A 16,187-nucleotide genomic window follows, 5' to 3' on the forward strand; every position below is an offset into this window, starting at 1 on the left:
ACAAATTACATTTTAAAGGTCAATCTTTAAAACCTGACAAGAAAATGAAGAGATGTGATGGGGAAATCATACAAAGCGGTCTCAGCATCTACTTTAAAATAAACAACAGCTTTATATTGCAGCCGTTAAGCCCTTAAGAAGGATCCATTTCAAACTGTACACACACACACACACTTGTGCTAATGTGAGTGCGGTTCACGTGGGGGCAGGAAGCAGGGGACATTCAATCTCCACCCTGCAGTCATTCTACAAGCATGCAATCTTCCTCTTTATCTCTGTGTAGCATCTCATCTTACCTCCTTAAAGACTCATTTTAAATGCTTAAGGATTCCAAAGAATTTTAAAGGCTGAGAATCTTTCCAAAGTTCACAAGAGTTCATTATGGAATTTAAAAAACAGCATCTTCTCCATATGCACAGTGTAGCTGACACACAGCAAAACATGACTCTTATTAAAATAGTAAACAGTTATTATAAATTGTAAAAATATTTCAAAATATATTTTTAAAACATTTGCGATACTAAATTAGCTTTTTTTTAAAAAGCTAAAAAATAGCTTTTTTTGTTTTCTGTTAAAAAATTCTATTTGACAGAAGCAAAATCACTTTATTAATCTATACAGTACAATCTCAATATTTCTCAAATGTTGCTTGCATGTTCGTTGCTGGGTACATTAGTGTAATTCAAGTTTTAATTAACCGTGATAAATGTAATGAACGCATGTCAGTTGAGGTCAGGCGTAAAATTGGATGACATGCATGGGAATCAAGCTCGAGATCTGGATTCATTTAAGACTAAAAGCCAAATAAGCAGTATGGACTCCCTAAAACCACATCATTTTGATCTATATAACCAATTATTTTATCTAGGAAATATCTCAATCCCTGTGACAGACTTTCACGCAGTTGAACAGGGTGTAGGGTATCTCTAGTTTGCGTTCACACTATCAAATCTCAAACGGTATACTTCTAATCCCGCAACACCTAAATACAGCACGTCTGGAGTATCCAAAACATTTCCAAGAGAGAGAGAGAGTGTGTGTTTGGTGCAGTTTCAGTGTGTCAGTCTGTAATCCGGGTCACTTTAATTGAATAACGCAGATTATCTCGTCTCAGGGAAGCTACTGTAGCCACAGCCACTTACTCTGTGTCACTGTTGTCATCGAGAGCGGACATATGAAATATCCTCATTCTACACACTGTAAAAAGATGAGTCAGAGATATGTTTGAGAACAAAAATAGCAGCAGGCACGTTTCCTGCCAAATCCTGAGCTAACCTCTATGTGCCCTACTAACCCTTAGCTAGTGAATTGCGGATTAGTGGACGGAGAGAGAGGTAGAAAAGCCTCATTTCATTTACTCACACGGAACGAAGGCTCGCTGAGGGGTCGGCTGGTGGATGGAGACATGATCCGGTCCTACAGGGGTGAGCGAGGGGACCCAGATGGAGAGGAGCCCATCGTTCATGCAATGGGACTTCCGGGGCGTTCCCCTCACTGAACTGTATAGGACGTCGGTAAGACCTCCACAGCTTCCCCTTTCACAGGTCACTGCCTGTCCAGGAACAGGGCAAGCAGTGTGGGCGGGACATTAGGGGAGGAGCTTCTGGTGGTTTCCCATAACCAAATAAAAATTATGGGCATGCGGAACCAGCTGACAGGATATGCTTGACGACTACACATGTGAGATTAACCATGCTGTGGGGGACTGGGTCCATCTGGGGACATCCCAACTGAAATAGCTCTAGGATGTATTAGAGAGAAAATGCACACACAAACACACACACACACACACACACACATATACAGAGGACTAAATTTAGCCGATGGTAATCATTATTCATAAATGATGAATGATGCAAATTCAAGTTTGTCCTGAGAGACTCTGGACCTCACCCAACTCACAGTGTGTGCCTCTAAAAACAGCCCAGCGAGGAGGAGGAGGAGGAGGACAGTTCTTACACACAAACAGCTCTTCTTGCACCATTAAAAGTCCTTCGAACAGCTGAATGTAATATATTTACATAACTTACTGATATACAAGAAATTACTATGTTGTTCTCTGGGGTATGGCATTTAAAGATACAATGAAAAAGTTAAACGTAAAAGATGAACAATAGCGTGGTCTTCTGCGCATTGTTCTTCCTGTTGGTTGGCCCGCCTTAGATGTCTCAAAACCTGACAGTGTTGATGAAGACAGACCTGTGTTTGGACAACTATCACTCATGAACAGCTGAATCACATTTCCATCATCATGTGGGTGGGTGAGGTTTAGTCATGGGTGGAAGCAGGTTTTGCATACAATGTTTTCAGTAACACTTTTCAATACAGTGTAAAGTTCAGTTTGCTAAATGCTTAGACAACGCAAACTAATAAAGAACAACATTTTTTTGCAGTATTTATTAATTGAGGATAATTTGCTATTGTTCATAATTAATTAATGTATGATACCATTCAAAAATAATTCGTTTGAAAGATGTTCCTTAAACGGCCAAGGATTTGAAAAATACAGTTAAACAGTAATATTGTGAAACATTTTTATTTTATAATAACTGTTTTCTATTTGAATATATTTTATATTCAGTGTCACATGCTCTTTCAGAAATCATTCTAATATACTGGTTTGCTGCTCAAGAAACATTTCTTCTTATTATTTTTTATTATGATCAAATGTTTAAAAAATTCATTTATTTGAAACTTTCAAAGTAACAGTATTATTGAACGTAATACATGAACAAATGAACTTGAAACGTAAAAGATATATTAGTATATTTAGAAATATAAATGCTGCAAAAGTTTTATTAATTGTTAGTTTGTGATATCTAATGCATTAACTAATGTTAATAATCTTGAGGTGAACTAGGCATTTGGATACATAAATGTAAACAGGATATTGTCTTTCCTTATAGAAAATAACTAATATGGATGCAAAAACCAGACTTCCTTTAACTGCAGATCATGTTGCAAAAAATTGATGTGCTTCTCTGAGCACATGTTGTGAAATTTACCATTGCCTGTGTAATTGTGTCACCCTTCATCTGGGCAAATCCAATTAAAATCACTGGAGGCTTGAAAAGAGAGGAGCTGGAAAAACAACTCGACATGGACTGACTGCGTGTGTGTGAAAGTGAGAGAGTTTACAAGCTCTGTGCACAGAGTAATGGCTTTGACTGTGATAAAAATGCCATTTTTAATGGTTTTCCTAGAGGCAAAAGCAGGGAGGAGACATAAAAAGGCGTTCTGAAAATTCACATTTTTTATTTAAAGAAAATCTTTCTCAGATGCCATGCAACACTACTATGCAAAAGCACAACCTATTTCAAGGAGAAAAGAATCAACACTGTTCTAACATCTTTAATTTGCCAATCAACCCAATTCACATTCGTGGCGCTTTGTAAGGACCATTGCATTGTTAATCTACAGTCAGGCCTCTTCACATTTCATCTTGCAGATTTATGAGTCCTGTGAGGATTCTAAAGGTTTTTGTGCTACGCAGATAACAATATCAACAAGGAAAAAGGTTTAAAGGTAATGCAACACTAACATCCTACTGTATTTACATTTTACTTAGGGATTTGGGAAATCCAACCAAAGTCCTTTTAATGATGCTGTATATTACTGCATATCACAGGAGTAGCACGTGGTGACTCTGAGCTGTTTTATTGACTAGTTTCACAGTGCATAGCATGAGCTCTGGCTGTAAGACTATCTTATCTTAACATAAAATTGCATTGCTTTGTCAATAATTAAGCATATAGTCGTACATAATGTACTGTAATATAGTCTGTCTGAACACATACACTGTCTACAGTTCATTTAATGTCCTTTGTCTCCTCTATAGGCCTCATTGGACAGCAGTATAACAGAAAGACAGTGTTTTTATGGTGATATGACAGCTCCCTGTGTAACACTATGTGTGGCGAAAGGTCATTAAGCCAAAAGACAAACATGATGCTAGCCATATCAGGAGATACAAACACTAGAGACTAGAAACAGCTCCATGGCAATAAGGCCAAGCAGAAACATCTAGCAATGAATTTCACTGCCTAAGAAATCCGTAAAAAAACCCTCTGTTTGAAATACTGGATGAATACATACTGTGTGCAGGGAAGATGTTAACTCACTGGTCTAATATAACAAAATACTAGATAAATTAATACATGTCAGTGTTGTTATTTCTAAGTAAAACTAAATAATAAAATATAAATATTAGATTAATAACTTGAACGTAAGAAATAAAATAAAATAAATAAATAAAAACAAACAGCAACATATCAGTATTACTGAAAACAACTTAAAAGTTAAAATGAAAACTGAAAATAATGCTAATTCAAAATATAATAATATTACATAAATTACACCGGTGTCAGTCTGGATCCGGATTTCTATATATCCAGTTATGGACTAGGAAAAATTATGCAGTCTCAATGCAAATGAATTAAGAAAATTTCCCTCTCACAAATTAAATTGGCTGCAATGTAATTACGTTCAAGAACTGTGTTGCACTCGCTCACTTTCTTGAACTAAATGCAATAGGCAGAACAAAATGTAAAAAAATGAAAACAAAATTAAGCAAACATTATCTTCATGATAAGAAAACAACTTCTGCAAAGAGAGACCTGCTTCATGATAAAAGTCTTGTGTTCTCTCTCAGGATCCAGCTGTCTGCCAAAGCGGGCCAATCCATGCAGATGGGAAGGCAATCTGTTTTAATGGCTCATTTCTAATCACAATATTAGAAAAGATTTAGCCAGGACCTGCTTTACATATCGCCAACATTTATCATGTTTTTCAACTGAGGTCTAGAACCCGAGCGATCCTAGCACATTAAGGGATAGTTCACCCAAAAATGTATTATTCCCCCTCATGATGTTTCAAATCCATAAGACCTTTGCTCATCTTTGAAACACAAATTAAGATATTTTAAAGAAATCAGAGAGCTTTCTGACCCTATAAAAATATATTTTCTCTTCTGTTTTAGTGTTCAAAGCATGTTCATGAAAGTACCATGTTTGAAAATGATAGAAATACACTCAATAGTTTACTCTTAAAAGCTTTGTGAAAATTTCTGATGCATACTGCAAAACTCTTTCTATTAAGCATAAAGGAGTTTATGATCACTTCAAGACAAACTATTTCTGTGATGGTCAAATTATGTAATCCTGATACACAATCAACCAATGATGATCTACCATCAGCTGTATTTTCTAACCACCCACATTCAGCTCACTCATACATACTGATTCCTCAGAATATGAAAAGAGTGGGAATAGTTTTCTCTGCTCTTCTAACTGTATTCTGCCTCCCTGCAGACGCATCTGAAGGCGTCACTGATGACTTTCAAGTCATTGCCGATTTGAGTGAGATAAAGGGTATTTGATCTCTCCAATTTTCTTCTAACACTCAAGTGGGTTGGAGTCACTAAGTATTCCCACAGTAACCACCTCAACACTTCATAGACAAACAGGTCAGTGCTTCACAGACACGTAGTTTATGACATTTATAATGCATGGACAAAAAAAAAACTAAAACTAAAAGGAGAGTTTATAATTGTCAATTTTCTCTGCACGGATAACAAATCCCGCCAATGCATATGCAACATTCTTATGAATATTTTTGTGTTGCTCAATGATTGGTTTAAAATGCTAATAATTCAATGAATGGCCATTCATAAAAATATATATTAAATAAATACTAGTTGTTGTTCAAATGATTTACTAAATCAAATTTGCAACAACTTCTTTTGAATAGATTCAATGTCAACCCAGAGATCCACAATTATAACTTGTCAAAAAAAATCTCCTTCCACTTCTAAATCAATATTCTTCCTTATTTGGTCAATAAATGAAAAAAGCTTTTCCAAGAGGGAAAAAGCACCACCTGTGACTTCCTGCAATCACATCTGTGCATCTATGCTATTTATGTCAAAGATTAGCATCACAGGTTTGCAGCTTTCCGCAAAGCAAAGGTTTGCTCAAAGTTTTCCTCAAATTGTGTTTACGAGTTCCGACCATCTGTTGAGGGAATAATTAGTCTCCAGATTGAGAGCTTTGGGGGTTGTTTATTTCCAAACCCTGTCCTCTAGAGATGTGATTAATTGGTCGGTGAAAACATATCCCAGTCCATAACTCCTGTGGTGGAGCCTGGCCTGTGTACACATAGTGAGTGGACCAAGGCTATTTTAGTAGATTTAATTTGGAGTCTAATATGAAAGCCACTGAGCGCTGACCGCTCTAATAGTTTTGAGCACAGAGCACTAAAGTAATGAAGTTTCTCATAGATCTAGATCTCATTTAGCAGCAAGAAGCAGCTCCCACAGAGAGGATTGAGTTTCTTCTCTACCTGTGCTTTCCGATATAAGATACTCAAGAAGCCAAGTGAAGCCTTTTAGAAACCTTTTAGACAAAGAGAAAAGGTCAAACATGTTTTCCTCGTAGTCTAAAGCTTAACAAAATGAAAGGACTAAAAGGAAATATAGCTCTACTGTTCAAATTCCTGAGACCACTAGTAAAAGTTTTACACATTATGAAATGCACAACAATTGAAGTGAATGTTTTTTGAATTATTATAAATTATTATTTCAAAATTAATTTCAACATAAATTAAAATTAATGAATAAAAATTAACTTTTGTTTTTAAACGTACATTTCTAAAACTTTTTTATTATTATTTTAGATAATGTTATTTAATATTAACACGTTAATAATATATTTGATTATTTCCAAGGTTCGATTTGAAAAATTCTGTATACAAAATTGTCAATGTGGTCTCAGACTCCATCAAATGAAAACACGGCTACAACGAAATAAGATGCGAGGCTAATCAAAAGGCTTTACAGGCCAGAGATGATTTAATGACAGATTTTCACACTGAGCAAAAAGAATGGGACACGGGCAGGAGCCATCTGCTGCTTCCGTTGCTTCTCCTATCACTGAACACAACAACAAAAACAACAGTTCCACAATCTGTAGATCACTGTCTCAATCAGCAAAATCAGTCCTGTCTGAGCAGAGAAACCTGAAACCTATGATTCAATCAAGAAGCTCCTGCTGTTACAAGTACACCGGCAAAGGCTCAAAACGGCTCTAAATTTAGTTCAAAAACAAAGACCGAAGATTGTTATGTAATGAAGCTTTCAACATTAGCATTCCAAATCTGGGGTTGGTAAGATTTATTAAATCTTTTTCAAAGAAGTCTCTTAGGCTCAATATTTTGATAAAAAATCAATTGTGAAATATTTAAAATAACTGCTTCTAATATATTCAAACTGTCATTTATTCCTGTGATGACAAAGCTGAATTTCAGCAACCCAGCTATTAGTAGCAATGTTTTGTCTAAAATGTAATTTACCCGATAGTCTTATATTATTTGTTAACCTGTCCTACAAAGGTTACAAGTAGCATTGCTTAAATAATCTTGGTTGACGTTAGTTAAACATGAACAGATAAATAATAATGGTAACACTTTACTTAAAGCCTTTATGAACTGTACAATACACTATAAAGGGTTATTAAAGGGTATAATGCTTTATAATTATTCATAATGTGCACTGTAATACATAAATTCTTGTCGTAAATAATTATAGCTGAATTTTAAATGCACAGTGTAACAATTTATTGATAAGTGTTATACTATATTAACTGTGGTTACAATTATGAGATTGTACAATGTATTATAAGGTGCATTACAAGGCATAATTAATGCATTAAAACTACTTTTATATTCAGTGGTGCACATAAGTTTATCAGCCTGGTTCTCATAAGAGCACATGGAGTTTGGTTTGGTCCTCACACTTAATAATAGTGATAATATTAATTGTATTATTGCACTTTATTTAGTTTTAAATAAAATAATTTAAAACAATAAAGTGTGATAATACTATTATATTTTGAAATAAAAGGGAGTATTAAATACAAATAAAATTATTTTATAGTTACTTAAAAATAAAATAATAATATTTTACATTTTTTTTCATCATTTTCAGCAAGCTTTTATTTTGGAGGTTTCCTGTCAAGTAAGTATATGCACTGCTGATTGAAAAATTTAATTCACAGCTTTGCATTGTTTTTATTTTACCATTGAGTCAGGTTTTTATGAGAAGCAAAGGTCATAGAAAGAGGTTAACATCTGAAATATAAAAACATGAATTCTGAGAAACCCATATGTGACCCAGGACCACAAAACCAATCCTAAGGGTCCTTTGTTTTCTTGGGAAATTGAGATTTATACATCATCTGAAAGCTGGATAAGCTTTCCATTGATGTATAGTTTGTTAGAATAGGACAATATTTGGCTGAGATACAACTATTTGAAAAATCTAGAATCTGTGGGTGCAAAAAAATTCTAAATATTGAGAAAACTGCCTTTAAAGTTATCCAAATGAAGTCCTTAGCACATTACTAATATTGACATCCTAATGATTTTTGGCATACAAGAAAAATCGATAATTTTAACCCATACAATGTATTGTTGGCTTTCGTTACAGATATACCCAAGCAACTTAAGACATAAGATTTTGTGGTCCAGGGTCACATACAGTGTGATGATGAACCATGAACCAAAATGCTTTTCTAACATTGCCTGTAGGCCTAAAATACTGTTCATTTTTTACATTGCTTTCACATATTAAAAAGATGGGTTACTACTTACAGTACATGACTCGACCTCATACTACTTTTAAGAGATTACTTAGAGCAGATATATGAGGCAAACCTTATTAACGGATGTCTTACTTGCTCTATCCCTCCATTCTTTCCTCTCTCTCCCTCTCATGCATGCATATTAATGATGAATATTTTGGGGGAATCCTCAGGCTGAGGGATTAGCTTTTGCAATGCATTAAAATCCGAGTGTTTCCAAAGACCCTCTGATGCTTTTTTTCCCCTCTTTCTTCCTTTAAAGGAAGCTCAGAAGAGCTTGGAGACAGTGACTAGTGGGGCACAGGGCTGATAGCACGCTTCTTAACTCCACACACAGACAAAAATACACTGCCACTGTGCTCACAGGAAACCACCCTTTGACTTTTATCCCAGTGAATCTGGTACAGCTTTTTCTTTGGATACACTGTTCTCACACCACACACCTCCACCCAGAACTGGTCTTTCAATTATTTACCTAACATCAACTGATAGGCCACCTTTACACCTAGGATTAAAGGGGTTAAAAATCAGATAAAAAAAAAAATAATAATAATAAAAAAATTATTTAAAAAATTAAAGGGAATTAATAAATTCTGTCATTAATTACTCACCCTCATGTCGTTCCAAAACCGTAAGTTCATCTACTGAACTCAAATTACGATATTTCTGACCCTGCATAGACAGCAATGTAACTACCACATTAAAGTCCCAGAAACGTAAGGACATCTTTAAAATAATGTAATTTTACGAAGCATACAAGCTATTTTTTTTTTTTTTGCATTGACTGCCAGGTAAGAGAAGAAATTGTTGAATAAAGTTATTTTTCTTTTTTGTTAAAAAAAACAACAACAATTTGGTAAATGACGGAACATTTTGTCAACACAACCGTGATGCATTATGCAACTAACATTTTCTGTTTTCCACAGGTAAGTGGAGATAAATACAATCCAGCTAAAGAACATCCAGATATTATCCGGACATGGAACGCATGTTAATGTCAGGTTTAAAGGGCCATAGAGAGAAGGAGACAGACAATGTGATTGTGCCCTTTGACACACAGAGGGAATTATTTATGGGAACAGAGCGTCTCAGAGCAGAGGCTGGCAGTAAGCAAGAGCACCCGGAGGGGCAGGAACACAAACTATATCTGTGGCCTTTTCAAGGGCCTGAGATACAATCTCGACAAGCATGAGGTTATAGAAGCTTTGGCTCTGCGGTGCAGGTACAATTACAGACTGATTTCACATGACCGCTTGGGGAGGTGTACATATCCTGTTAGCTTTGCATGACACATTCAAGATAAAAACATAACTTGGAACAGGTGAGAAAACAAATTCAGGAAGGTTTAGCATATCCTTTAAACTTTCCAAGGAATGGGTGGACAAACCTTTTATGAAAAGCAAAAATACAGGAAAGTCATGGCCAATTAGACAGGCATGCACACGCTGCAATGGATGACACCTAAGACTGGATTATTCTCATGTGTTTTCTGGGGAAACACACTCAAGCATCACGGAGTCAAATACACTGGAAGCTTCGTCTACAACCTTTGGCGTTTCCTGGAATCCCTTATTCCGGAGAGAAGCCTGGGGAAGAATCGCACTGTTATGACTAAGAACACAAGGCTGTTTTACAATATGAAAACTATCTTTTAGTCTGTCGTTTTCTGTAGATGCTTGAACTTCACTAAACATTATTTGTAGCTCACCTGCCATCCAATATATGCATTAAGCTTTGTTACTTTTAATATGAAACAAAGTCTCAGCTTTCAAATTCTGTCAGCTTTGTACAAACAGCTTGTTTATGATGTAAACAAAACAGCCTGCAAACAATGTTTCATGTAACTTTACAATTACCTCTGGAAAGTCATTCAATGTCCATAAACCTGAGATAACTTGCGAAAAAAAGAAATTCTAGAGAGAAGCGTTCTGCTAAATGTGTGCTATATGTTTTTACTTAAACTTTTGTTATATTTTTAATTTGAACTTCGCCTCTTCATTATTTAATATATGCGTTAAAAATTCTGTCATGAAAACAAGCTTTATTACAGCCACCATTTTTTTTGTATGTTTATGAAAACACACTGGAGTAGAAACAGTTTGGTTATCAAAACGTTACAAAAATGTACAACTAACATGTTTGTATAACTCAGTTTTTATCTGAGTGTCGATTATTAAATACATTTTATGCATTAATTTAATAAATGTAAAAAAAAAGATTTTAGTTTCCTTAAAATATTAAATCCAAAAATTGGTCCAAAAATATTGGTCAATTAATTGAATCAAATACTAGGCAATAGGATAAAAATAATGGTTTGTTATGGGGGCCATGTGGAGTAGCTGTTTTTTTTCTGCCATGTATTGCATTTAACACCACTGGAACTGACCAATTAGAGGAACATTTTATAAAATATGCATTTTATCATTCTAAATACACTGTCAGGACGTTTAGTTGTATACAAATATGTTGTGAATTCAAATGGTATGACAATGACAGAAACCCAGGCATAAATCCTGGTCGATGTTTAAGTCTTACTGCGCTCTCATAGTGGAATTACTGGCGATGAGAGGGACGTGTACAGTATGACTGCAGCATGTCAGGGTCAATAGGCTGCATCACTGGAGTTCTGATACAGTGATGACAAAAGGCCCCTGTCTTAATCTCAATACAGAGAGATCACAAAGCCTGAGCTGCTGTATAGAATTAAGTCAAGGATTACAAAGGATGCATGATCTGGAGTCTGTAAGCAGCAGACTAATTCACCTCACAAATGCACAGTAATCTCGGCTTTCATCGAAAAATGACAACGGCAGGAATAAAAGACACACGCTTCAGTATGTGCACACTCTCACACACCTCCTGTTTATACAAAATACCACAGTGCTGATTGCAAGCTTTATTCTAGTTCACTGCTGTTCAGAATAAAATCTCGCTAGAAATGAATGTGCAGTGCTCAAGTCCAAACAGCAAAATCAAACAAAACAAATAGCCTATCAAGGGCATCCTGAACATTAAAATTTGATGAAGCCAAACAGGCGTCCTATTGCATTATGCAGGGTCTGAATTAATTTTCATACGGCTCTACATATTGAACATTGAGACTAACTATTAAGATAACTTTAACACTTTGAAGGTTCCGTTTTTTTAACATTAGTTTCTTTTTTTTTATGGTAAGTATTTTCAATAATGTCCTATTGTTTAACATTAATTTACTTTTACTTTTGTCACTTAATTTACTAATCTTTGTTATTGGTAACACTGATTGTCAGCCCATGTAAGCTCAGGTTCCCCGAATAATATTGTCAAGTACTTTACAAATAACTTCACTGATAGTTGAATGTAGATAAATAATGTTAACAAATAATCCCTTATTGTAAATCATTACGGTAATTATCAGATTATTGTTCATTTAGAAATATACTGTTGTTAATTTGTGTTCTTTCACTATGCAATTTCAACTCTTAATTTATACAAATTGAAACATTAAAAATTTATTAGTAAAGCAAAATAACATACTAAATGCTAACCTTACCGAGTTTTACTAAGATCATTTCAATGTTTATTCAGGTTTGTCATAATGTCTTCACTACACTTACTTTCAATGATTCTTTCTGTCTCTTCAAATTTCTTGCCTCCTGAGATTGATGGGACACGTCGTTACACTCTGGTTCTCTGTGCTCCTCTCCCGCTCTCAGAAATATGTGACAGGAGCACAACAGAGGTCCTCATCAACTCTCTTTTTGTGCCCCCGCCCACCCTCGCTTTCTCTTTCTCTCGTCTCTCAAGTCTCTGACAGTAGTAAACACTGTGGCTTCCCTCACTCACGCTACACAAGCAAAGCAGAGGAACTAGAGGTGAGATGTGTGTGTGTGTATGTGTTTGTGTATGCACAGAGGAGGAGGAGTGCTACACTACAGCACAGTATTCTCCAGCGCCTTTTATTGCTGAATCAGAGTTAACCCAAAGCAGAGGTGACATTGCTGCAATTTCCCCCTTGGCAATGAGACAAGTCTGCACACAACAAAGAGGAAGAAACACTGCTGTAAATACACTTTGAATGTTGTGTTCCTAGTCGACATAAAATACTGTAGAAATGGGCATTCTTTGCGTGATTTCCCAGATCATGTTTTAAAGTTGCAATGTAACAGAAGTAGCAATGGATCTTTTCTTTAGTATCTAAATCATAACAATTATTGATAAAGAAAAAATGTATGGCAGGGACATGGTTCAACAATCTCCTGAATGTTGATTTGGAAGGAGGCAGCTGAAATGCAGAAAGCAGACTGAATGATTGGAGAATTCCGTCATACATCACCAGAAGCTCAAATAAATGAATAAATAAATGTAAGCAAGTATTCAGCAACATAACTGACAGAGCAGTCTGATTCTCACTTGCATTTTAATAAAGGCTGATTGCACATTATCAGTTTAACACACTCACACAGTGACACAGGAAGCTTGCTGCATCTTCTCTGACACTCACCAGGAGCAACTGAGCCCTGCTGAAGTGCCACCAATACATGTATAACCTCTGAATTATTCTCTCACATCCAGCTCTCAGCGGCCCCTGCGACTGTGCTGGCTATAGTGCACTAAATAATTATACATTTGGAGAACAGCCATCTAATTGGCTAAGAAATGCCCATTGTAGACCAGGCTCATAGGCTCAGAGATATTCAGTAAAACACAGCTATATTTAACCACATTGTTCTATTCCTCTGCATGACTGTTTCATAGCATTCCCATCCAGTTGGTTATACTGAGAAATCCTTCAAGCACAGTAGAATCAATACAGTCAATGGGGATTAGATTTACAGAGGCAGAAGGGATGGCAATCTGGTGTGTGTTACAGAACCAATCCAACAGGTCAATATTGTATTGTATTCTATTTTATTTTATTTACAACCCCAAATAACATGCTGCTGAGGGATTCAGACGAAACTCTATTATCTTCCATTCCCTAAAGTCTGTATTGAAATCAGTAACTTTTTAAACCCCTTATATGCAATGACCAAAGCCAGTGACACAAAAATACACATACTTGTGGTTTTTACATTACATATGATAACATGTAATGATTTTTTTTTAATCAGACAAATTATGAATTAAGATATAAATGGTGGGAATTGACAAAGATTTTGAAAACTAATAAATACCAGTTTGTAAAACCAGCCACCATCTGCTATTCCTGCTAGAAAAACCAGCTAAAACCAGTCTAAACTGGCTGACTGGTCTTAGCTTGTCTTCAGAGCTGGTTTTTCAGGCTGGTTTTAGATGGTCCATCTGACCAACCAGCTGAACACCAGCCTGGCCAGAAAGACCAGCTTCAAGCAGGTAAGACCACAACAGGCTGGTTTTGGCTTTTTTCTCAGCAGGGATGTGATAGATATATATATATATATATATATATATATTAAATTAAGTTAAGTATGGTCTAGACTTTAGGCTACTAGTTAACCTAATAACCAGCTAAAATCAATAGTATCCAGCTGCAGACCCGCAGCACCACCCCCCGCCGTGAGGACCCTGCCGCCAAGACCGTAAGTGAGGGGCGGAGTTATAATTGTCAGAGACCTATGATAAAGACACAAGCATAGACAGTAAAAGAAATGGACAAAGCGACCCCATTGGATTCAACAGAGACAAGTGAAGTCAATTAGAAGCACGCACTTCCTGGGGGTCGGGCGTACTGCGCAGACCAGGCGGGAAGGAAGTCGACTGGAAGGTGAAGTTTGCCGCGTGCCGCCATCTTGTAGCAGAACTTCACTTGCGTTAGAATCCCATTGACTCCCATTCATTTTGGCGTCACTTTGACAGTGAATAACTTTACATCTGAGGCATTTAAAGACTCCATTTGTCCATTATTTGTTTCTAAAGATACACGACAATGTATAAAGGGCTCCGTTACCTTCTATGTTACATTAAGGCCCCGTAGAAACAGTTTTTGTAAAATAGGCTAACAATTGCATTATAACCACTTGACTCTCTGTCGCACACTAGAGAAATTACCGTACAGACAGGAGGAGAAGTTCGCAGGCAATCGGGGAGACGTCAAGAGAGAAGCCCAAAAATACAAGCCCTGGCGTTACATTTTAAAATACTATACAAAATAATTAATCAGAATACTTACTCCTGCTCACTCACGCCAAAGAACTCCCCGCTCAAGCTCCCCGTCTCTGCAAGATTAACGATGGCAGTTTGCACGCACAGCTACTAGAAGATTTACATCTGTCAGACAGGTTGCTGACGTCATCAAGCTTAGTTTAGACTCAAACTGAGCTTGATGACGGAGATTTCACGTGAGCAACCTGTACGTCTTCTAATCGCTGTGCCAAGAGAAATCTGAATCACCCTCCGAATCTTGCAGAGAAGGCGAGCGTGAACAGGAGCACATTTTGGTAAGTATTCTGATTAATTATCTCCCTTGACTTTATGCCTCCCCCCCCCCCCCCCGATAGCCTCATAGACAGTAAAAGATTGCCTGCGAGCTTCTCCTCCTGTCCATATGGTAATTTCTCTACTGTGCGACAGAGAGGCGCAGGTTATGATGCAATCGTTAGCCTATTTTTGACAAAAACTGCTTCTACAGGACCATAACGTAAGATACAAGGTAATGGAGCCTTTAATACATTTTCGTGTTTCTTTAGAAATAATTAATGGACATATGGAGTCTTTAAACGCCTCAAATGTAAAGTTATTCGCTGTCAAAGTGACGCCAAAATGAATGGGAGTCAATGGAATGCTAACACCAGGTGGGGGTCCGCTAGCCAATGGCGGCACCCAGGAGTGCTTAAAAAAAAAATGAAACCCTGCCCCCCTGGACACGCACAGAACCGGAAGTGAGGGTCGGAGTTTACTGCCGAGTAGCGCCACTTAAGGTTTTGGAGCTTTTATTACACACGAAACGTCATCCTTTGTTATAATGATGCATTAAGGTACGGTTACAGTACAATACGCATTTTAAAACATGAATCTTGTGTAATATAATTGTATACTTATCCGTTTCATTGTATTTTGAGAGTTCCTTCCTGATCATGCTGTTGAAAAAAGTAATGCTTGAAACTTAGTAACTTCTTTATATAAAACATCCTTTATTTTTTTTCAAGAACAAATGTGCAGCATGCATTTTTTATTTAAAAAATATAAAAAAAAACGAAATTGAAAAAAAAGAAGCCAACGATTCTTTTAATTGTATTAAAATAAAGAAAATTTTAAATAAACTTCAAAATACTTTAAATGCAGAATTTACTCTGATGCCCATTTTGTCATTGCATTCTTGCAAAAAAACCTCCATGTCATCCCTGAGCTCAAACTGAAACACAAAGAGCTCTTTTGAATCTTCCGTCTCTTCTCGGGGATTGTTGAGGGCTTCTTCCTTCTGAGCTTGAACATGATCCGAATAAATGGTGGTTGAACTCAATCAATGCTGCGTGAACTCAACTCGCTTTGGCTACTGCAATTTTCCTCTCAGTATATTTACAATAAAACGAAATAGGATATCAAATACCATTGCCTCCTTTCGTTTTCATTTAAGCATAATAACAGCTGCAG

General features: G+C 36.4%; 1 protein-coding gene across 3 annotated transcripts in view; it reads right to left on the bottom strand.

Annotated features, from left to right (window-relative positions):
- Nucleotides 1-16,187, bottom strand: part of LOC132141283 (calcium/calmodulin-dependent protein kinase kinase 1-like) — a 75,219-nt gene that overhangs the window by 57,531 nt on the left and 1,501 nt on the right. Inside the window, exon 1 of one of the 3 annotated variants that reach the window (XM_059550666.1) lies at nucleotides 10,024-10,062. The exons of the other annotated variants lie outside the window; for them this stretch is intronic. The gene's annotated coding sequence lies outside the window, so the exon portion shown is untranslated. Of the gene's footprint in view, nucleotides 1-10,023; nucleotides 10,063-16,187 lie in introns of those variants that run through there. 3 annotated transcript variants of the gene reach the window in all.

Source organism: Carassius carassius, chromosome 5 (genome assembly GCF_963082965.1).
Source record: "Carassius carassius chromosome 5, fCarCar2.1, whole genome shotgun sequence".
NCBI classification, from domain to species: domain Eukaryota; kingdom Metazoa; phylum Chordata; class Actinopteri; order Cypriniformes; family Cyprinidae; genus Carassius; species Carassius carassius.